Here is a 23,881-nt window from a genome sequence, read left to right as displayed (position 1 = left end):
TGGGGAGAGGCCCTGGCCTGCGGGGAGGATGCCGTAGGTAGAGGGAAGAGGGAAGTGGCCATTGGAGGAGGCAGAATCAGCAGGAGTTGAGGCCCCTGTGAGGCAGCAAGAGATGAACCTCAGGCTGTAAAAGCCAGGGCAGCAGTCCTGCCTCACCTGCCTGTATCCCCCAGACCTTTCCAGACTCGGAGATCGAGGCCTAGGCACCGGGTCCCTCCAAACACCATTTCCGCCCGGCGCCCCCAGGCCCCTGCCCAGATCTCGCTTCTGCGCCTTTGGATCAGGGACCCGCCTGGCACTATGCAAGCACCAAGCTGGGCCAAGACGGCAGGAAAAGCTCTTCTCCAAGACCAAGGCGGACACAAACCAGGGAGTTCCCTCCAGCGAGACTCCTCCTTCTCAGCCAATTCGGACACCGCCCCGGGCCTTGACACACCCACAAATGACAGATCAGGGAACCGCCCAGGGCGATGGGACCAAGCAGTGAGGCTGCCCGTCTGTCCCCGAACAGGGTGTGGCCGGGAGGAGAGGCAGGGGTTTTTTCACAAGTCCAGGGACTCCCAGATGCCACCCGCCCCACCCCCGTCCCGGGCGGATGTTTACTAGGGCAGTCACATGAGGCGCCACGCGGACTGAGCCGCTGGATAGGAGCCCTGGATAGGAGCCGGAGAGGCGCCAGTCCCGGCCTGGCCTATCTCCCAGCGGAGAGGCCCCAGGGCAGGGTGGGGCGCGGAGGAGCGCAGGAAAGCCTCTCCCCTTCCCAGGGTCTGGATCTGGTCTTACCGATTGGGAAGCCCCAGGAGTCCGGGCTGGGGAGGGGAGTTAAGGGCAGGAAGGGGGTCTGGAAGGAACCTGGGACCTTCATGCTTTCATTGCTGGGGTTCAGGACAGGTGGGGTGGGGTCGTCAGGAGTGAGTGGAGGGGTAAGAAGGTCGGAGAGAGCCTGGGGAAAGCCTCTGGGGAGGGATGCGGGGGAGGGGGAAGGCCGGGAGCCTGTGCTGGGGGGTTGGAGAGAGGGAACGAGGGTCTACACACTGGGCTCTCATCCACCCCTAAGCAGCTTTCAAGCCCTTGCCGTGCCTCCGATGGTACTGGCACCCCAGGAAACTCAGGCCTCAGCCTCTCCCGCGTGGTCCTCCTCCCTTCCCGGACACACACAGGGCCAGCAGCCTTCCCTGGCACCCAGCCCCATCCACCGCGTGGCATCCGGCCCTTTCACATCCCCTCCAAAGCCCTCTCCGGCCCTGCCTTTTGGGCTGCGCCTGTCCTCTTCCTGTTCCACGGGGCGCTCTTACTCGCCCCTGTGCCTTTGCACACGCTGTTCCCTGCACCTGGACTGCCCTCTCTGCAACCGCTCTTCTCTCTGGGAGACTCCGGAGTCTCCTACCCAGATACAGAGCAGTCCCTTCCGGAATGCCTTCTCTACCACCAGCTCCACTCTAAGCCACTTTCCGGCCTCATCGGACCAGGAACCAAAGCGTGCGCGCTGGACTTGTCACTTGCACTTAAAGGGCTTTGAGGCGGGGAACCGCACAGGGCTGAGCGCGGAGTGGGCAGGTCCCTCGCCTCTGTGGGAATCAAGAGACACTGGGCGGGGTAGAGGGGGCACAGCGTGGGAGGGAAGGAGGAGTGTGGGGCTCCGGGCTCTGCCTGCCCCAGGTTGGGGCTGAGAAGTGGGGCGTCCGGAACTGCGAACCACCCTGGTGCTGGCGCCCCCTCCCCTCCCCGTCCTCCTCCAGCCGCTGGGGCGCGGGCGGCTGCCCAGGGGCTGTGCTCATTCGGCGGCGGAAACGCAAGAACCCCAATTGCGGCCCCCGCGCCCCGCCTCGCCTCCCTGGAGTCAGAGCTAGCGCCGCCGCCCTCCCGACGCCCGGCTTCTCCAGGCTGAGCTCCGCCGGAGGGAGGCGCAGGCGCTTTGCAGGTCTGGGGACCTGGGAGACAAGAGCGCCTGGACTAGATTAGCGGCTTCGGAGGCGCCGAGGGGTCTAGGTTCAAAGCGGTTAAGCACACAGTCCCAGCGAGTGTGGATTGCTTTGTTCAGATCTGACCCCCCCGCCCCCCCCAGGTGCAGGTTATTTTGGGTGAGCCTCACGCACTCTGGGATGGACCTCAGACCTCACCGCTCTAAGGTGGGGCCTCAGACAAGTGGCCATCCAGCAGATCCTTGGTTCCTCCCGGTAATAAGGCTCTCACTACCTATTACTACTAACAAAAGTTCTTAAATTATCACCCCCCTGGCTCATTTATTCATTCAGCAGATGTTTGCCAAGCACCTACTGTGTACTGGTTTAGATAAATATCCGTGACAAAAAACCAAGCCTTTTGGTTGATGCTCCAGGATTCTTCTGAGTGTGTGGGTTGCTTACTCCTGGAAGCCCTCCAAGCTCTGCCCTCTGCCTTAAGCCCAAGCCTGTCTTCTTTGCTCTAGTACCCCTAGCTTTCCCCTCATCAGCACTGATCACACCCCCACTTTCTTAACCCAGAAAAGGTGGAACCCCTTCTGGTTGGGACTTGACCAAGGCTTTTGCTGATGACTAGTTCACCAACCCCCAGTGAAAGCTGAATCCGGAGCTTTGAAAAATTCCCTCAGCTTCCAGCTCTCACTGGAGCGAGGCTGGTCCAGGGGAAACCCGGCTCCTGTGTGGCACAGCCCCGAGCGCAGGTATCATGGGCAAAGCAAGTGTGGTACGGGAAGCCAGGACTCCAGGAGCTGCCTGTCTGAGATTAAGTCCAAAAGTCAGAAGCCCTGGAGCCCCACCTATGAAGAAGGAGATGGGCATGTGTTTTTGTTTTTTGGAGGTTTTTTTGTTTTTTTGTTTTTGTCCTTTTAGGGCTGCACCTGTGACATATGGAGGTTCCCAGGAGAGGGGTGGAATTGGAGCTGTAGCCCCTGGCCTACGCCACAGCCACAGCAACTCGGGATCCGAGCTGCATCTGCACCCTACACCACAGCTCACAGCAACACCAGATCCTTAACCCACTGAGCGAGGCCGGAGATCAAACCTGTACCCTCATGGATGCTAGTCAGATTTGTTTCTGCTGAGCCAGGACAGGAACTCCCGGGCATGTGTCTTAACACGGGTAGTGCTGAGAATGGGGGGAGGGGGGACAAGGAGAGCAGCTGCGTATCTCACACCTGTAAGCCCAGGGCAGACGGCCACACTGGAGCCTTCCCCATGGACTAAGGGGAAGGAACCCCTCTCTCCCGCCCTGGGCCTGGGATACAGCCCACTGCCCAGGTCACCGTCTCCTTGACCCTGACCTGCTCTCCACCCTTGTTCTTCTTTCTGGCTGGAATTCCCCACCCCCGCCCCTTCTGGAGGCCTGTTCATTCTCATGCGTCGATGCCGGCTGCTCACTTTCTTTGTCCACCCCATCGAAAATCGGTCCCCTCCCCAGTTCCCTTTACCCCACCAGCTCACTTTCTTCAGAACACTTCCACTGCTGCTCTTCACCAACGGTTGCCCGACTCCTCCACGAGAATACCAGCTCCATGAAGGCAGACACCTCGCCTTTCTCCTGCCTTATTTCTACCAACTGTGCCTTGTATGGAGGGTGTTTGATGAATGACTGAAATTCTGTTCCAGAATCATATTAAGAATGAAGCTAGAAGTCAGGAAAACCAGGTTCTGCTCTGCTAATAATTTTTAAATGTCTCTTTTATTTATTTATTTATTTTTTTAATTTTCTAGGGCGGCACCCACAGCATATGGAAGTTCCCAGGCTAGGGGTCCAATTGGAGCTGTAGCTGCTGGCCTACACCACAGCCACAGCAGCTCGGGGTCCGAGCTGTGTCTGCGACCTACACCAGAGCTCACAACAACGCCGGATCCCCAACCCACTGAGTGAGGTCAGGGAACAAACCCACAACCTCATGGTTCCTTGTCGGATTCGTTAACCACTGAGCCACGCCGGGAACTCCTAAAGAGTTCTTTTACAGAAAGAGAAATGAAGTCCCTGGAGCTCTGTGTGAACTGCTGACGGTCCCAGAAGGCAGTGGTGACAAGAGGAAGTAGACTCAAAAAGGGCCTGGGGGTCGCAGGGCTCTGGGCTTTGCTAAACATGTTGGTATCTCCCCGGACTCCAGCTGATAGGGCCATTGCCCTATGCTAACCTCAGTGGCAGCCAATTAAAGACATGTGGTAGGTGCACAGAGCTTTACAGGTGACAAGGAGCATTTGCCACCTTAGTCCAGTTGGAGCCTTATTCCAGCCCTCGATGCTAGGACGGGGGTCCTACAGTGAATATTCCATTTCATAGAAAGCAACCAGGCACAGATTAGTAAACAAAGCTCCAAGCAGAGGCTCAGAAATTCTAACTGCTCTGCAAGCTGAGGGAGGTCCCCCTCAAAAGAAGAAGTCAGGTCAGTGTAAAGGGGCCGCCGCCCTCTTTGCCTTTGGAAAAGTGCTTCAACCGCAAAGAAGTCAACCACGAACTCCAAGGAGAACAGAAAGGAAAGCAGTTGCTATGGCAACATCTCTGCCAGCCTATTTTCCATCTTCCTCTGGTTCAAAACAACAGCTTCCAGCAGGTTCCGGCTGGGGGTGGGGAGCTAACTCCAGCCCAGCAACTACCCTTGGCCAATCTCCTGCCAGATTTCAGTGGCAAGAGGAAGGTGGCAGCCAATGAAGAGGCCTGGAGCTTGTGTCATGGGCCTGAAGCCAGAGTGGAAGAACCACGGGCTAGCGCATGTGACCGTTTCCATGGTGACCTCAGCTAGCAACCGCAATGGTCCTGTTTATGAGCGCTGGAAAATTCCATCCAGCCTCTGGCCTGAGTGTGTTACCTTCCCTGCCTCCTTCCTGCACCAAGGCAAAGATGAAGTCATCGCCACTGTCTAACCCCTTCCTGAGATGTGCCTGGCTCCAGTCAGATCTGGGGGAGGGGCAGGAAGGGGGCTGCGTGTGTAGGACAGGAAGGGGACGGGAAGGGAAGGCAGTGACAGCCACCTTTCTATGGCACATCATTTGAGCCAGCACTGTACTAAGTTCCTGACGTGGGAACTTAGCCCTGAGAAGGGGGTCCTGTTTCACTGAGGGGTAAACCTGATTCAGAGAAATGAAGTAACTTGCTACCGTCTCTGAGTATAGCCAGCAAGGGGAGGGACGAGCCCAGACTGACCGAGAGTGGGGCTCTCAAGCCCACGCTCACCACGGCCCCTCCAGAGTGCGTGAAGGGCTACAGAACCAGATGGGGTGGTGACAGGGACAGGGCGCCGGGGTGGGGGGAGAGCCACGGTCTTCTGGGGAGCTGGAGGAAGGTGACAGGTCAGCTGAGTGGAAGAACAGGAAGGAGACACCAGCTTGGCTCTGGGACACCCATGATGCCAGGCTGGGGCCGAGGGCTGGCAGGCGACGCCAGACAGGCCCCAGCGAAGGCTGCGGACGGGACCCAGGGCCGAGTCCTCGTCACGCTGCCTCTGAATGGCCATGCTGGGATTCTGGCTGGGGTAGGGGGAGAGGGCAAGCCTATAAATGTTCCTGCCAGACTCCTGCCGGGGATGTGCTGGCTTGGGGACCATCAGCGAGTACCCAAGGTGAGCCTCTCAGAGTCCCCAGCACCGCTGGAGGCCACACAGGACCGACTGTGTGGATGCAGCTAAGCTCTGTGTATTGCTGCTCTGACTGAGGCAAGGCCATAGGAAGACATGGACAGTATTTTCAAGGATAAGTGGGAGTTCCTGTTGTGGTGCAGCAGAAACAAATCCAGCTAGGAACCATGAGGTTGCGGGTTCGATCCCGGCCTTGCTTAGTGGGTTAAGGATCTGATGTTGCCATGAGCTGTGGTGTGGGTCAGAGACACGACTCAGATCCCACATCACTGTGGCTGTGGCGTAGGCCAGCAGCTGTAGCTCCGATTAGGCCCCTCGCCTTGGAACCTCCATATGCTTCGGGTGTGGCCCTAAAAAGCAAAAAAAAAAAAAAAAAAAAAAGGGATAAGTGCCCAACAGCAATCCAAGCCATAGGCCTTAGCTCAGGGTAACAACAGATGAGTCAGTCACGCCTGAGGGAAGGGCGTGATCACAGGAGTGCTGGTGAGGTCACTGGAACCTGATGGCCGCAGGCGTCTGCAGAAAGACTGACCATTCATCGGGGAGGGCTTCCTGCAGGGGGAGAGGGGCCTCGAGGACCTGGCTCCTACAGGAGAGCTCCCACTGGCCGAGAGTCGGCCATGTCCTTGGGAAAGAGGTGGTGGCATGTCCCGTCGTGTGAACTAGGCATCTGGCAGCAGATGGGGCTGGAACAGAGGGGAACTGACTGAGGTTTCTGGCTGGGTTCGGGTGGACAGCAGATGACAAAGATCTGAATGAGGAAGGGTGACCCTTGGTGACCTCCATGCTTTCTAGCTCCCAGGTCTCTGTCTCTGCCTTGAGCCTCAGCTGAAGCGTCCTTGCTTTGGCAGAAGGGTCATGGAAATTTCCGCGCAGCTTCTTTCCCCAGGGCTGCTCTGGGCTCTGTGTTTTTCCCAGGCCCTGCTGAGTCTGAGTCTACGTGCATGTTCTCTGGGCAGGGGGCAGGCTGAAGTGGCCTGAGGCCGGTGCTGCCGTGGGACACTAGAGCTGGCCCCCCACCTGAGGGTGCCAGAAACCCTGCTCCTGCTCCTGGGGAAGGCAAAGGGGAGGAGAGACACCCCACTGGGCCACCCCCTTCACAGTTCTCCAGGGTCACAGGTCACTCCATGGGGCGGGGTGCAGGGCAGCAGGGCTGGAACAAGCCCAGGGCACCTAAATACTGGGGGGACGTCACTTCCCCAGAAATTACCGCAATGCTCTGTTTTCTCGGGGAGGGGGGGAGTGTTTTGAGTCTCTCTAGGAGCTCCCTAGCAGAAGTGACATCTGTGGGGAGCCGGGAAAGCACAGGAAGCTCGCACTTCCCTCTCCCCTCCCCTCACTTCCCTACTCTGGAAGCTCCACCCCCAGCCAGAGGAGCGATGGCCTCAGAGCTGTAAAGTCCCTGTCCCCAAGCGGAGCCAAACAATGGCTCTGTGGAGTTCCCACCCTTTGCCCACAGCTGGGACTTTCAGGATGTTGACACAGACCCACTTCTCCTGTGTCTGTGCTGGAGAGCCAGCCTGAGACTTCTCTGTCCCCACATTCAGCCTCCAGCAGAGGCAGCCCCTCCTCCCTGGCAACCTGCAGCCCTGGAGTCCCCTTGACCTTCCAGGGAGGGAGCAAGAGGAACAGGTCTGTGGTTTTTTGTTTTTGTTTTTGTCTTTTTGGAGCCACACCCGAGGCATATGGAGGTGCCCAGGCTAGGGGTCGAATTGGAGCTGTAGCTGCGGGCTTACGCCACAGCCACAGCAACGTGGGCTCCGATCCTACACCACAGCTCACCGCAACGCCGGATCCTTAACCCACTGAGCAAGGCCAGGAACTGAACCCCAGTCCTCATGGATGCTAGTCAGGTGCTTTAACCACTGCACCGCGATGGGAACTCCCAAGAGGAACATGTTAACAAACACATACTCATCCGGGAAAACACGGGTTGCGTTGTGACAAGCAAAGCGGTAACTACGTGGTGGTGACGCGGGATGACGTTGCTGGTCTGAGAGGCCCTTTCCCAAGAGGGACGTGGTCAAGGCAGGATGGTGACAATGGTGTCATCCTAAGAGTGGGGAGGTTCATTCCATGCAGATGTGTCATTGAGGGTAAACAAGAGTCTAGACTCGGACACAGAGGACAAACTAGCAATTACCTCGGGGGGGGGGGGGAGCGGCAATATGTGGGTGGGCAACAGGGTTATTATGGGATCACATGAGACCATGTGGGTGGAACTTTGGCTGCACCTATGGCTCGTGGAAGTTCTCGGGCCAGGGATCAAACCTGCGGCATAGCAGCAACCCCAGCCTCTGCAGTGGCAACACGGGAGCCTTAACCCGCTGAGCCACAAGAGAACTCCTAAAAATTATAAAGCACTATAGAATTCAAAGACTCTTTCATTCAATAAACATCGACTGAGCACGTACAAAATGTAAATAAAGAGGAACATGAATGCTTAAAAAGAGAAAAGAGGGGGTTCCTGGGTGGCACAGCAGGTTAAGGATCTGGCGTTGTTACTGCTGTGGCTCGGGTCACTGATGTGGCGCAGGCTCAATCCCTGGCCCCAGGAACTTTCTCATGCCGCATATATGGACCAAACAAAAAGTAAAGAACACGAGCCCGGAAAGGGCTAGAGGTGCTGAGACAGAGAGGAGGAGACCTGTGTGGGGAGCCCAGAGAGCCTCAGGGAGAGCAGGACCTGTCTTCTTTCGTTGTCCCATGCCTCCCCCTCCCCCAATCCAGGCCTCCGTGACCCCTGTCCCAGGCTGGACAATGGACTCCAGTGCCCTCCCCTCTGTCACCTCTCCGAGCTCAGCCACCTTGCAAAGAGTAGCTACACAATACTTCCAAAGCCAGAGCCTCTCGAGCTCAGAAGTCATCCTTCTGTCCAAAGAGCAGAGTCCAAACTCCCTCTCCAGGTAACTCCCAGACCTCCCTCTATCTCCCCTTTGGCTTCCTCTGCTTCTAGTGAGTTCTTATCACCTAATGAGCTTTCAGGCCTTTTCTACCTCAATCACTGCAGGCCTCTACCGCATGCATGCGACCCTGAGAAAGAGCCCTGGGCTGAGGGCTTGTTTTGATCTGGCTGGTGCTGAGAAACAGACCTCAGGCAAAGTTCCTAGGACCTTGGTGACCTCTATCCTGATTACCAGGAGGAGCTGTGAAACTTTTTTTTTTTTTTTTTTTGTCTTTTGTCTTTTAAGGGACATACCGCAGCAGAGGGAGGCTCCCAGGCTAGAGATCGAATCAGAGCTGCAGCTGCCAGACTACACCACAACCACAACACCACCAGATCTGAGCCGCATCTCTGGCCTACACCACAGCTCATTGCAAGGCCAGGGATCAACCTCTCCTCCTCATGGATACTAGTCGGGTTCGTAAACAACTGAGCCAAAAAGGAAACTCCTATGAGGAGCTGTGTTTCATGGGCACCATGCTGGGTATGCAGGGCTCACCCAAACATCCGCCTGGGACCTCAAGAGGGTACTGAACCACTCAGGGATCCAAGACTGTGGATGGGATTCCTTCAGGCTGTGTGGGAGGCCCACGCACAGGCCCAGAGGGTGATTAATGAGACGCCTCCCGCCTCCCGCAGTGAGTCCTGCAGTTGAGCGACAGGAGGCCTGAGCCTGGGCTCGCTCCCCTCCGCTCTGGAGGCTGGAGCTCCCTGGAAACCAAAGGCAGCCTTCTGGGCCACCCCCTTCCCTGCCCTGGTGGATCAGTCTGTCTAGAAGTTCCGCAGAGGGAAGCAGTTCCCCGTGTCAGTACAGCTCAGTGCCATCTCACGCCATCCTGCTGGGTGGTCATGTCGTGTCACGCTGAAAAGCATTTTATTCCTATCAAAGCATGACAGGACCAGTATCCATGAGGACGTGGGTTCAATCCCTTGCCTGAGTGGGTTAAAGATCCTGCATTGCCGTGTGAGCTGTGGTGTAGGTCGCAGATACGGCTCGGATCTGGTGTTGCTGTGTCTGTAGTGCAGGCCGGCAGCTACGGCTTCTGAACGTGGGACACATCGTCCTTTAACAGCCCTCCCGGGCTAGGTTACCAGTCCCTCTCACACTGCACTTACTGGGCATCTACTGCATGTGGTCTTTGCACTATTCTGCCTGGTTTTTTACCCCCCACAACCCCACCCCTGCAACTCCTTCCCAGGCAGGAACCCTCCCCCAACCTGCCCCACTGCAACAACCAAGCCACAGCAGTGACAACAGTGACAATGCTGGATCCTTAACCTGCCAGGCCACCAGGGCACACCCCCTGCCTGGTTTTTAATTCTAAAAGAGATGCTATTCCAAATTATTCACTTAATCATTACTCAACACTTTTTTTTTTTTAGGGCCACACTCATGGCATATGGAGGTTCCCAGGCTAGGGGGTTGAATCAGAGCTGTAGCTGCGGGCCTACACCACAGCCACATCCACGCCAGATCCAAGCCGCATCTGGGATCTACACCACAGCTCACAGCAACGCCAGAGCCTTAACCCATGAGTGAGGGCCAAGGATCGAACCTGCATCCTCATAGATACTGGTCAGATTCATTTCCACTGAGCCACAATGCGAACTCCTCAACAGACACATTTTGAGCTCCTAGCGTGTGCCAGGCATGAGTGATGCTCAGACAGCCCACGCCTCAGTGTCCTCATCCGTCCAAGGGGTTAATGGCAGCATCTCTCTCACAGGCGGCGGCGGGGGGAACTGAAGCGAGATGGTGCAGGGAAGCATATGGTGCAGGGCTCCACGGATGCCAGAGAAAATAGAGAGGGGGGCGGGCTGCCGGGGGAGGGAAGGAAGGTCTGGAAACGCTGGGTGAAGCCAGTGCAGGGCCTGCAGAGCTCAGGAGCTGACGCAGCCGGTCTGGAGAGCTGCGATCCGGCCTCCTGTCACGCTGTCCTCCCACGTCCCCCGAGGCTCCAGCTGGGCCTCCACAGCCAGGCCTTCCGGGAAGCTCCACAAACAGGCTACAGGGCCCAGGGCCAAGGACATTGTGTGAGGAATAAACTAGAGAAGGGAGCTAGCAGCACTGAGGTCTTGGCCCGGGGGTGAGAAACCTCTTTTTCAAGATAATTTCGCCGAGTTGTCCCCCAGAAAGAGGATTCCACCTACGCAGAAGCCTTCTGCTCCCTTGCTCCTTGGCCTAGGGACGTTCAGGGCCTGTGAGGGAAAGGCCTGGTGGTGGCCCAGGCCCCACAGCACTTTGGGGAAGGCCGATGACACAGCCTTTTGTAGTTTCTGTAACTTGTTTTTGCTAAAAGGACCCTCGGCCCTCTGAGAGGTAGGAGTGAGTCTGCGGGATTCCACTGGCAGCTTTCGCCCCTTCCCCAAGGACATTTTTAGCTGTCCCAAACCCTCTAGAAAACAACGCCCTCTCTTCTGCAGGATGGAGCTCAGAGCTGCTGCGTCATCGCCGGGTTTTTTCCCTGCCCGGGGAGTTGGCTGCTGTGGGGAGGAGGGAGCTGAACTCCGGTGCTGTCTTTGTTCCTGAGATCAGCTTCCAGCTTCGGAAAGTGGGCGGCAGGAGGGGGCTGGGAACTGCGCATTCCTTGAGTCTTTAGAAAACTAGAAAGTTCTTTCCGGGGGCACTCCTCTGGCCTTTTATCTATCTGCATTTCAAAACTGTCTCTGGCAAAGCAGGATTAGATAACTATCCCAAGAATAAAGATGAGGACAAAAGAGGCCTGAGGGGAGACCAGGTTTTGCTGAAGACGGGCCCAGACTGGCCTGGGAACCCTGGACCCAGAAAGGAAGGGCCTTAGAAACTCTTGACTAAGCCTGACTGGCCTTGCTCAGAAGGGAAGGAGGTGGAGCGGTTGCCAGCATTCTCTGGATGTTTCTGGCCTGAGTGACTCCGGAGGACTGGGATTTAGAATCTGGAGGCCTGATTCTAAATTTCTGCTGCTTTAGTCCTTTTCAGTGCCCCGGGGCCAGGAGACCTAAAATCCTGTTTCCTGCCCATCTCTTTGTCTACAGCATTTTATAGAATTGGCATCAACACTTCTTTCATCCCATCTCCTTGTTTCATGCATAAGGAAATTGCCATTGAGAAGTTATTTGGGCTCCTGCCCAAGGTCACAGGCTGTTTGTCAGGGGAGTAATTGCCAGAAACCAGAACCAAGGGCCTCCTATTTTTAGTGAGGGCTCTTCTGAGGGTGGGGTGGGTGCGGAGCACAAGATGAACCTCCAAAACGGACTAGCCCTCTTATACCTAGGCCCTTGGGCCCAAATGAAGACTAGGTTTCAGAGTAAGGTAGAGAAGAATAAACAGGGTATTGAGAGCCGCTGCCTTAGGACCTGATGAAGTTAAAAGGCACATGGATGGAGGCCAGAGGAAAGCTGCCTTAAAGAAAACTTAGTTTTTTTGTTTTTGTCTTTTCTAGGGCTGCTCCCATGGCATATGGAGGTTCCCAGGCTAGGGGTCGAATTGGAGCTGTAGCCGCCAGCCTATGCCACAGCCACAGCAACCCCGAGCCGCATCTGCGACCCACACAACAGCTCACAGGAACGCCGGATCCTTAACCCACTGAGCAAGGCCAGGGATCGAACCCTCAACTTCATGGTTCCTAGTCGGACTCGTTAACTACCGAGCCACGACGGGAACTCCAAGAAAACTTAGTTTTATGTTAAAGGGATCCTTAGCTCAAGAGAGTTGACAGAAGAACACTTAAGCAAGTGTATTATTTACCTTCTCACCAAAGAACATGGTGATTTTAGGCCATCTTGTTTAAACACATCTTTCAGGAAAAAAAGAGGCTTAGTATATCAGGAAGTAGAGGAAGCAATTAGAGCATTTTGGAGACAGCTAGACAGTTCTGAGAAGCAAGAGCTAGGAGAGATGAAGGCAGTAAATCTTTGGGCCTAGTGTCCATAACCTCTAAAATGTTTTTCACTTACCAACTGGGAAAACAAGAATATTTGTCTCTTGCTTTGGCAAGCCATCTCTCTGCACAAGAGACTTCTGAGTGCTGAGCTTCGTTCAAATCTCTTTCCCCAGATTCAGGGAGAATTAGCCAAGTGACATACAGCCGTTCTAACAGTATCATCCATGTGTAAGGCGGATGGAGACGACTGGTTTAGCTGCACTGACAATTATTTAAAGCACTTTAGGACTCTTAAAATTCATTTCAGCAGCTCCGCAGTGGGAGACAGATCTCAGATGACAGACAGGGGCTAGGTCCTCCCCCAGCCCTAGCAAAAACATCAGTTGTGGGGGCTGACAGAAGGACTGGGTGAGGGTGGGGTGGGAGGTAGTGGGGGAGAAAAAGAGGTGCAGTGAAGTTGAAATCCTCGATTCAAGAATAGGTTCAGGTACTAATTAGCTGTGTCTGGTTTTAGGCAAATCACAAACTCCCCAGGCCCCCAAATCCCCATCTGTAAAACGAGGTGACCCAACTCAGTGTTCCTCCTTCCAGCTGTAAAATTCTACTAAAAATTTTCCAGTCCCAGAGCAAACATCAAGACTGAGTCTGAAGGGAACCATCTGCATCTCAGTAATATTCCACTCTTCAGGGAGAAAGACTGATTAAACAAGAACAGCTCTGCCAGGGACCATTTAAAATAGCTGCTTAAACTGGCCCTGCTTTATTTATCGTGGCGGGGGACGGGTGAAGGTGGAAGGTTAACAGGAGACAGTACTCTCAATTGCCAGAGCCCCCAAGCCTGCTTCGAGATCCTTCCACAACCATTGCCAGCAGTTTTAAAAATACAGACCGGGGACTTTTTACAACTCCTATGTCGTTATTTAGTTGCCATCCTAACCAACCCCACGATACTAAACTCCATCTTCCCCTGCCGGTGTCACTGTCTAAACACACACCATCTCAGAGGTTCTGAAATAAAGGGTGGCCGTCCCCACCCTGTCCTGACCTCCACGCTCTAAGCCATCGCAAGCCCTGGCGCTCTCCATGTTAGCTCACCACCACTGGATTGTTCTAGAAAAAAAAAAAAAAAAGTGCCCAGGCAGCTGCAAGGTCTGAGACCCCTTTGAACATTCTAGACACTAAGATCTGGTGACATACACGCACTCAAGGGATGTTACGATAAACAGAATTTGATACCTCCAAGGGAATGACGTGCAAATTTTTCATTAACAGATGACTTTGCGACAATAAGGAGGAAACGACAAAGAACAGGAAAGGGGAAGAAAAAGCCGACCCAGGCTGGAAAGGGAAAGAGGGCACAGGGCCGGCAAAGGAAGAGCTGCCCAAGAGCGGTCCGAGGGCGAAAGGGCAGCCCGGAAGGTCCTCGCCGGGGACCAGGTCCGCCCTCCCCCACCCCTTTCCCCAGGACCGGCGGGGGCCCTGTGGGGGCGGGGCGCGCGTGCGCAGTGGCGGGCTGCGCCAACCGCCATCCCTCCCGGAGGCGGCCGGGACCGGCTGGAACCGGTTAGAACCGGCGGCGCCCGCCCGCGAGCCTACGCCTCACAAAGGGAGGCGGCGGCTCACGGCCAGCATATCCCTGCGCGAGGCAGGCTTGGGGGGGGCGGGGGGAAGGGGCGCGGCGCTCGGGTAGCACCCCTCCCCCACCGCTTCTCCCTTTTCTGCGGCCGCGGGCAGCGCTGGGCCGGGAAGCCTGTCCCCCACCCCCTCGGCCCCGGGGGCTCGCGCCCACCCCGCTGGGCCTCTCACCTGCTTCTTCTTCGCGCCTCAGCCGCTTTAGCCGCTTGGAAGCCGGTATCTGGGACGCTCCCTGGCGCCATTGTCATTTCTAAGTCCTCAAGCCTCACTCGGGTCCCCTTTGCCGCCCTGGGGACCGAGGCTTCTCCTAGAGTCCTTGAGACACAGCAGCCAGTTCCGCCCTGGCGCTTCCCTCCGCTTTTCCACCCAGGTGGGAAACACGGGGTGCTTTAAAAATAAAACCGCAGAAAGGGAGGCTTTGGGTTTGGAGAAAAATTTTATTTTCCTCCCAGCTCCACTTTTAAAAGTCTTAAAAGGAGTCAAACCAGAGATAATACAAAATACGTAAAAACATTAGAACCTAGAAAAGCAGACCAGCAGTAAAGGTTCGTAAATAATTTGAGAACAAGTTCCCTCCCCCACTGACGGCTCAAGGTCGCAATATCTTCGGAGGTGAAACCTGGCCTTTTCAGATAATTTAAAGAGGACATGTAAAGTTAGTTTTGATTGGACTTAGGTTTTGAACACTTTAGAGAGACAGGCCTAGAAGCTTAGAGACGGTTCACGTTTGAAAAAGTTAATCCAGGCTTCATTTAAAATGTCCCAAGAAGGCAACAACCAAAAGCATGGGGGGAGGGGTGTCCTAGCTGATGTTTCCTACCTACTAAATCAACAATAAAAACACGAAGTTTTTCAAATTAAGATAAGCCCACCTGGATGCCTCAATTTTGGTCCTAATCCCTTGCGATGCGTGACCAGCTCTGTTGCAGGCAACAGTGGTAAAGAGTGGCTGTCAGACATTTTCCAGAAGTGGATTTCCACATTTAGTCCAATTCTTACATAGATCACCTGGGCTGATCGGATCTCACGAATAAAATGGCAATCAAGACGGTGTGGTATAATCCTCAGGACCTGCGGCCCATGGGGGCGAAACTCCCACCCTTCGGTCCTTCTAAGATGGCTCCGCTCTATTTGTGAGGCTGAAGCTCGGTTACATAATGGAAATGAAGGCCATCAGCAAACTTAGTTTTACTTTCCTAGCCTCCAAAGCACTAAATTGTACCTACTGTACTCCAAGGAAACACAGAAGGTATTTTAAAAGCTACTAAAACATTTCCAAGTAATTCTGAGTTTTTGTCAGCTGTTTGATGGTCTGTTTAAACGTGGTTTCCATTGTTTTTACTCAAGTTTTCAGTTCAAATCTACTTAAACATCTGGGTACAGAGTTTGCGAGCAAGTTATATAAACTGTTAAGGAAAAACCTAGAGTCTTATAAACCAGATTCTATTTTTAACTCCTTCCGAGGAACTATTTTTGCTTCCCTCACAAAGGCGGCGGAGGGTTATTGGATGACGGGGGTGTGAGGTGTCCTTGGGCTATAAATACGCCGCGCGCTGCGGGTCGGGAGGCAGGCATTGAGGCAGCGAGAGCAGAGACGGCTGAGAGGCAGGAAACGCTTCTTGAGGAGACCGCAGATAAGTTTTTCTGTTAAGATAGGGATTACTCTTATTCTCTAGGAATTATAAATTAGCGAAAATACTGAGCTGTAGTTTTGAGTTAAATTCGTGAGAGTAGATTTGATAATTAATAAGAAGGTCTTATTTTAGGGGAAAATGGAGACGTCCTTAAAAAATAGTGTGAGAAAGGAAGAAAGAAGAAAAAAGATAATATTAGAACATGACGGAGGTTAAGAGCTGAAGCTTCTTCATGGAGTGAGAAAGCTAATTTTAAAAGGAGTTGCCGAGACAGGACTGCAAAGTATGGAATTTTAAAGTCTTAAATTGAAGGGCAGCTTTTTAGATTATTGTTCAAACGTAATGCTATAAATAGAACCTAAACAATACTTTTAAAGTCCAGTCGTAGATGGATTAAAATGTTTTAAAAGCCATCTTTAAAGGTCAGTTGAAGGTGATTTAAGAAATGCCTTCAAATTCACGGCGCGATCAAAACTGCGTCATTTGAAGCCTTAAGGCTTTCTTTGGAAGTTGATGGAAGTATTAGTGGAGAAAGAAGATTAGAAATTTGAAGTGGAAAACTCGGAAGACAAGTACAGGAAGGTGAAGAAAAGATTAGTGAAGATAGGAAAACTAGAAGATAAAAAATACGGCTTTTAGAAGACAGAAAAAAACTAAGCCCAGAAGGTAGGAGGCAGAAGACATCTAGAAAGAGAAGGTTGAAAAGATGTTCGAGTGTTTGAGGTAGAAAATGAGAAACAAGCTGTTGGAGACAAGCATACAAGATAGAGGTCCAAGTAATTGGAAGATAGAAAAGTCCGAAGCCAAAAAATTGGATAAGTACAAGACGCAAAACTAAGAAAAATAATTTTTAATAGTTCAATTTATTTAAAAAGCCCATCAACTTTAATTTGTGGTGGTGCAGAAGTTAGATCTGAGAAGAGGGTTTTAAACTACAGTAGACCAAGACCAACTTAGAAGAATATCTCGAAGCTGTAGAGGGAAGTAAATTTAAAATCACAGCAAAAAGCTACTAAAAAGACTGATGTAAAAATTAAGGTAGACGGAAGAGTTAAAAATTTGAAAGGCCTTAAATCCATACAGTAGTTTAGTTTCTTCTGGAAAACTTAAAGGACGATAAATTCAAGAGCGAGGATAACCAAGTTAACATTTTTTGCATTGGACTTTGAGCTAAGATGAATTTCTAAACCCTGAGGACTAGGCGCTAATTAACAGCTGACCAGGTGCTACACAGAAGTGGATTCAGAGAACCTAGGAAGACAGCAGCAGACAGGATTCCAGGAGCCAGTTTTTGGTGAAACTAGGACTGAGGAGCGAGCGGCAGTTCGTGAAGATAGGAAGGAGGAGCCCGGGAGCCAGTGCGATTTGGTGAAGGAAGCTAGGAAGAAGGAAGGAGCCCTAACGGTTGGAGGTGAAGCTAGGAGAGGATTCCAGGAAGGAGGAAGCCAGTGCGATGTGGTGATGAAGCTAGCGTGCGGCTTGGCGGCGTGGCTTGGCAACCCCGCGGAGGAGGCGAGCAGGCGGTGTGGAGGCTAGATAGAGCGTCCTAGAGCGGCAGCCCAGTGTGCAAGGCCGGCAGGGAGAGCCAGTGGTGTGGTAAAAATCCGTGAGGTCGGCAGTATCGTGGGTTCTGCTTTGTTTCTTCACCTTTTTTTGGTAACAGTACGGTAATCTTTGTTGTATTTCCTAATGGTGATGGGGGAGCTGTGTACTTAAGCATAAAGGGTTTTATGGGGATGTAGGCCGATTTTCGGGTGTTGTAGGTTTCTCTTTTTCAGGCGTATTTTCTCATCTTGTCTGAAGCTTTTGAGGGCAGACTACCAAGGCCCGGAGGAATAGTAGATGGCAAGTGTTTTCGTTTTTAACCAATATGAGGGAAAACAAATGAATTTGATAGAACAACCTTGAGACAGTTTCAGCCAGCTTTGTAAGCAGGTTTTATATTTAGCTTGGTAATGAAGCATTTCCGTTTTGTGAGTAGATGACTTAATTTTCTTTCTCATTCTCTATTCTAAGTTACCTATATATATATAGTTGGGTGTGTAATTCGGGGGGGTAAAGGTTTTGGGGGGGCAAAATATGTTTTGAGTTCTTTTCCCCTTAGGTCTGTCTAGAATTCCAAAGGCAAATGACTCAAGGTAACAGGAAAAAAGAAAATCCAGTATCAGGATAATCAGAACACCACAGGTTTACAGTTTGTAGAAACTAGAACACGAGCAGCTCTCACTTAAGGTCTGTGATGGAACTCCAGTGGAGAAATGGCTGGTACTTTTTCCACCCCTTAATCAGATTTTTTTTTTAATTAAAGTATGTAACCGGTTATTTTTACTTGAAGTATTTTGGGGTGGTCTTAACAGGGAAGAGGGTGGGGGAGAAAATGTTTTTTTCTAAGACTTTCCACAGATGCTATAGTACTATTGACAAACTGAGTTAGAGAAGGATTGTACTGCTATGCTGTTGGCACCAAACACCTTCAGGGATTGGAGCTGCTTTTTTCCTTGGAGTATTCCCAGTGAAGCTGAAATATACAGCACAGTGCAGCTTTGGTTCATATTCAGTCATCTCAGGAGAACTTCAGAAGAGCTTGACTAGGCCAAATATTGAAGTTAAGTTTTCAAATAATGGAACTTTTTAAGATGCCTTTTAAAGGGGAGGGGCAAGTTTTGGCAATTAGTTGGCAGTGGCCTGTTTTGGTTGGGGTTGGGTGGGTTGGGTTTAGGTAATTGTTTAGTTTATGATTTCAGATAACTCATGCCAGAGAACTTAAATACTTAGGATGGAAAAACTAAAGAAATCTCACCTCCCAAGTTGGCAAGTAACTCCTGATCCTCTAGTTTCTTGTTTTACCCCAATTTTTGAACTGGACAGCTGGGAACTTCAAAGATTCACTGGATTTAAAGTGTAGGGCTTGGGAAAGGAAAGTGTTGGATTGGGGGTTGGTCTAGCCCACTGGGTTGACCAAGATAAAAACTTGGGGAATTGTTTAAACACTAAAGTTGTTTGGATATGGTAGTGTGTGGTTCTCTTTTGGAATTTTTTTCAGGTGATTTAATAAAACTTAATACTACTATAGGAGCTTCAGAGCAAAGGAAGTGGCTTAATGATCCTGAAGGGATTTCTTCTGATGGTAGCTTTTATATTATCAAGTAAGATTCTATTTTCAGTTACATAAGCAAGTTTTTTAGTATAGGAAATTTTTGTATGGCTGCGAGACAAGATGTAAAGGTATGCTTCAAAATTGTTGTAAATTGTGTATTGAATTTGCACCTAAGTATTTGTAAATCATAATCAATTAAAAGGGGTGGGTTTTTGTTGATGGGGGGGAAACCTTTTTTTTCTGTAGACTTTTTTCAGATAACATCTTCTGAGTCATACCCAGCCTGGCAATATGATGGCCTAGATGGAGAGGGGAACAGCTCCTTGGTGAATGATAAGTAAAGGCAGAAAAGATTATATTTCATACCTATCTTCATTGGGCAAAAGCATAACTCTGAAATCCTTACTACTGATGAACTCATGGTCTGCATATGCAAAAAAAAAATTTAAGCAAATGAAAGCTACCAATTTAAAGTTAATGGAATCTACTCTTAAAGTTATGGCATATCAAGCTGTATCCACAAAAATAATGAATCGATGAGAAATAAAATAATGAAATGATGAGAAATACCATGAAGATCTAATGCCCACCTCAAAATACTGCTTTTACAAAAGCAGAATAAAAAATGAAATGAAATGAAAATGATAAAGCTACACATTAACCCTGGAATAAAAGAAGCTGAAATAATTGAAAGGAGTGGGATCAAGTGGATTGAGAGGAAGCTGTGCTGTTTGCCAATCTTTCGTTTGCCTCAGACAGGTTTCTCATTATCAGAAGAGTTGCTTCATATCATCTGGGAGCAGAAAACAGCAGGCAGCTGTTCACAGATAAGTTTAACTTGCATCTGCAGTATTGCATGTTAGGGATAAGTGCTATGTTTAATAAGAGCTGTGGAGGTCCTAGGTCCCTTACTCAAGGGATCTCAGGATTTTGAGGAATTTTCCCATCCAGCCTTTTAAAATGAGACAGGCCTTATGCCTGTGGGCTTCCATGATGGGCTAACTCACTTCACTCGAGGCAAGTAATTCCTTAAAGCCTCTTGAGATTAATACCTTAATAATCAAGGATAATGTTGATAAAATAAAAATTTGTTTAGCATTGATTCTTGAAAACCCTATGAAAAGATAGCATAATGTGCTGTTAACCAGAATCAGATATGTTAACCTTGCTAAAATTTAAATGTTATGTGTATTGTGCAGAAAACCGTAAAATCACTCAAAATAAAATACTTTATTTAGCGAATGTATGCTTTTAGAAAGCTGTCTCCTTATTTAAATAAAATATTGTTTGTCTGTAGTTAGTGTTGGGCAATCTTGGGGGGATTCTTCTCATCTTTCAGAGACTTTGTCTGCGAACACTCTGTAATGGACAAGATCAGGAATTGAGCTGAAGAACGAATTTAACTTAAGGCAGGAAAGACAAATTTTATCCTTCGTAAAATTGATGACCATTTAATAATTCCAGGCACATGGCCATAGAGACCCTCTAAATAAATAAGGAATAAATACTTATTAGGCAGGTGGGAGATTATGATCAGAAGAACAGGTAACTACACCTACGCATTTTTCAGAAAGTCAGGAGTCGAAATTGACAGTACTGAAGTATAATGCGGTCCACATTTCCAAAGTTTGCATGTTAAATTGAAATGCTTACCATCTCATCTAGTGTTAGCCAATGCTTTACACTTATTAGCCTTTTATATAGACACTTGGTGGGGGGCATGTGGGTTTTTTAAAGAACTTTCCTTTGCAGAGGCTTCGTTTCATCCTTCATGAGGCTGTTCAGGATTTTGACTTGCATATAAACGCTTGGCTCTGCCTTCTGTTCTCCTAGTGGGTGTGTGAGACCTTGCAGTGAGTTTTCAGCATACTCAAGTAAAAATTTTTTTCCCCCTGATTTTGGAGGGAAGGGAGGAGAGGGTGGGGCTTACTTGTTTTTAGCTTTTTTTTTGCAGACTACACAGAATGCAGTTGTCTTGACCTCAGGTCTGTCTGTTCTGTTGGCAAGTAATAATGCAGTACTGTTCTGACCTGCTGCTATTAGAATGCATTGTGAAACGACTGGAGTATGATTAAAAGTTATGTTTCCCCCAATGCTTGGAGTAGTGATTGTTGAAGGAAAATCCACTGAGTGATAAAAGGCTGAGTGTTGAGGAAATTTCTGCAGCTTTAAGCATTCATGTTTGTGATTGAAGCAGTCCTTTTTGCTGTGCTTTAGGTAAAATGCTTTTTGTTCACTTCTGGTAGGGGGGGTGGGGAGGGCACTGAAGCCTTTAGTCTTTTCCAGATGCAACTTTAAAATCAGTGACAAGAAATAAGTTCCAAACGAACAACAGACTTCAAGAAGTTTAACTGGCAAGTGGAAACGTTTTAACATCAGTTCAGTGGTCTTAGTGCATTGTGTGTGCAGGTTTCTCTCTTCCCTCCCTTGGTCTCAATTCTTATACACAGGAACATTCAGAACAACAGATGAAGGGCCAGAGAAGCCAGACCCAGTAAGGAAAAAAAAATAGTTCATTTGCTTTTAATAAACAAACCAAACATTCCATTTAAATGTGGGGATTGGGAACCACTAGTTCTTTCAGATGGTACTCTTCAGACTAGAAGGAGCTTCCAGTTGAATTCACCAGGGGACAAAATGAGGACAACAGGTGAACAAGCTTTTTCTACGTTTACATACCAAGTCAGATCTGTTCCGGGTAAATTAGTGTCAAATGGCCTTTCATTTCAGCTTTATGCTGGAATAAACAGCATGAGCAAGTTTGTTGGCCTGGGGGTGGAGGGGTGAGGTGGGCGCTAAGCCTTTTTTTAAGATTTTTCAGGTACCCCTCAATAAAGGCACCCGAAGGCTTAAAGTAGGACAACCCTGGCGCCTTCCTGTGGCAAGAGAGACAACAAAGCGCTATTAAACTAAGGTCAATCTAAGTGGTGTCAGCCTCACAACCCCACCTTCGGTTAGACATGAGGACTTGCCTCAACTGCCTCTGGGGAGTGAAGCATCCAAAGGAATGCCTGCGTACCTTGCGTACCCCCGGCCTGTGTAACGCCTCCCTGGGCTGTTTTTAGAGCAGCCCTTGATGAAGCCCAGACCTGAGTGGTGCTTGAAGGGGAGGGAAAGGGGGAAAGCGGGCAACCACTTCTCCCTAGCTTTTCCAGAAACCTGTTAAAAAGCAAGGTCTCCCCACAAGTGACTTCTCTGCCACATCGTCACCCCCTGCCTTTGGCCTAGCGCAGACCCTTCACCCCTCACCTCGATGCTGTCGGTAGCTTGGATCCTTGTGGGCATGATCCATAAGCAGTTTAAGGTAACTGGTGCCGAGGTCTTGGGTGGGTTGCACTGTTAGAAAAGACCGTTAATTTGCCTGTAAACGTTTAATGACATTAAGACCACAACTAAAAAGCTCTCAGATGTTTTAAATGTGTAGCATTATTTCTGTCCAGTGCTGAAAACAAACTTGAACCAGTAAATGGAGAAATAACATGTAAGAACTATACTGTTGGGTGGGAAAGTATAGCAAACTGAAGGAGATAGGCATTTTAGCAGTTGAGGGCTGTTGGGTGGGAATGCAAAAACTCTCTGCTAAGACTTTTTCAGGTGAACATAACAGACTTGGCCAAGCTAGCATCTTAGCTGAAGCAGATTCTCCAGTGCTCTTCAGTAGGGTCTTAAAATTTAAAGGTTTTTCTTTTCCTGAGAAAACAAAATACTTTGTTTTCTCAGGTTTTGCTTTTTGGCCTTTACCTAGCTTTAAAAAAAAAAGCAAAAGATGCTGGTGGTTGGCACTCCTGGCTTCCAGGACAGGGTTCAAATCCCTGCGGCGTCTTTGCTTGACTTTTACTTCTGCCTTTCCGTTTTCCTCCTTTTTCTTCAGATGAAGTTAGGGGAAGTGGAAGTAGCTTCAAACTATACTATACCTCTTGATTGAATTTGTCCTAAACTGGTTTGTGTTTGTATTTTCACAGGAATCTAGTGTAATTACTTTGCCCTTTTAATTTTCAGGTATCTCTCATGCATCTGTTGTTTGGAGCAGTCTCACTATTTTTAAAAATAGATGACATATTAATAAAGGTTGAAAAACTTCATTGGTGTGATTCTTTTGTGCATAAGCTGAACTTCTCTATCCATGAGTAGTCAGAAGATGGGTGTCTTGTGGGGGTTCTTGTTCCTGTTTTAACTAGTTGTCTAAAAAGCACACTGCACTGTCAAGCCACCAAATTTCTAGGGGGGCAGGGGACCCCTCTGGAGGGGGAGGTGGTCTAGTGGGTGAGTGACCCGAAAGACCCAGTAACATACCCACAGAAATAAGAAGGGACACTTTAAAGCAGCAGTTGGCCGTGAGTGTGGCTGGATCTGGAGAGCTGGAGACCACGTGGTCTGGTACGATTCCCAAGCTGTAAAGTGATCTTGTGGTCACCTGTCCTGTGGAATGGCCAGTGTTCCAGCAGATAGACCTTCAATTGCAACTGAAGTGCCCTTTTTAAGTCCTACCCATCTTTTAAGTCCTTGCTTCTCAAGCCCTGTTCCCTGAAAAGGAGAGCTCATTCCAATAAACCCAAGAGTGTGGGGCCCAGATCTGAAAAAGATGCTACACCCTCAGCCCACTGGGGTAGCGGGGGGGGGGGGGGGGGGCCCTCAGCAAGCAGCACTTTGTCCTGCTTTACTGGACCTAAAGTGACTCGGGTGTGGCGGGGGGGGGGGGGGCAAGCTCTGAGTCACTGTCAAAACGGCAGGGCTGGGATGTGAAACCAACACTTAACACAGTTGCTTTTACTTCAGTGCACAAGTGTCCTCACATAATCAACTCTCCAACTTAATATAAAATAGACAAATAAGGGCACAGGGAATTACATAATAGCCTATAATGGAAAAGAATGAAAGTCTAATCTACATACATCTCAATCACTGCCGTCCCCCCAAAACAACATTGTTAATCAACTGTAGTTAAAAAAATTAACTGCCCAGTCAGGTCGGCAGCAGACCAGCCCCCACCATGCTGATCTCTTGGGCCTGAGCAAGTACTGTCTGAACTGGTGCTGAGTTTCAGCATCTTCTGGAGAAGCTAGAAGACTCCCTGGAAGCACAGACTTCATTGGAAAGCAAAGCAGTTAGGAAAGGCTGGGGATTGTTCCTGGTGCCGAACGAGTTAATGGAGGAAGG

General features: G+C 50.1%; 1 long non-coding RNA gene across 1 annotated transcript in view; it reads right to left on the bottom strand.

Moving 5' to 3' along the window:
- Positions 1-22,798, bottom strand: part of LOC102163816 — a 44,176-nt gene extending 21,378 nt beyond the window's left edge. The window contains exons 1-2 of the long non-coding RNA XR_002341443.1: positions 14,866-22,798; positions 14,165-14,380 (exon numbers count right to left, since the gene is read on the bottom strand). This is a non-coding gene — a long non-coding RNA (uncharacterized LOC102163816). The remainder of the gene's footprint in view (positions 1-14,164; positions 14,381-14,865) is intronic.

Source organism: Sus scrofa, chromosome 2, assembly GCF_000003025.6.
Source record: "Sus scrofa isolate TJ Tabasco breed Duroc chromosome 2, Sscrofa11.1, whole genome shotgun sequence".
NCBI classification, from domain to species: Eukaryota; Metazoa; Chordata; class Mammalia; order Artiodactyla; family Suidae; genus Sus; species Sus scrofa.
Note: the sequence above shows the minus strand (reverse complement) of the source record. Positions and strands in the feature narration are given on the sequence as shown.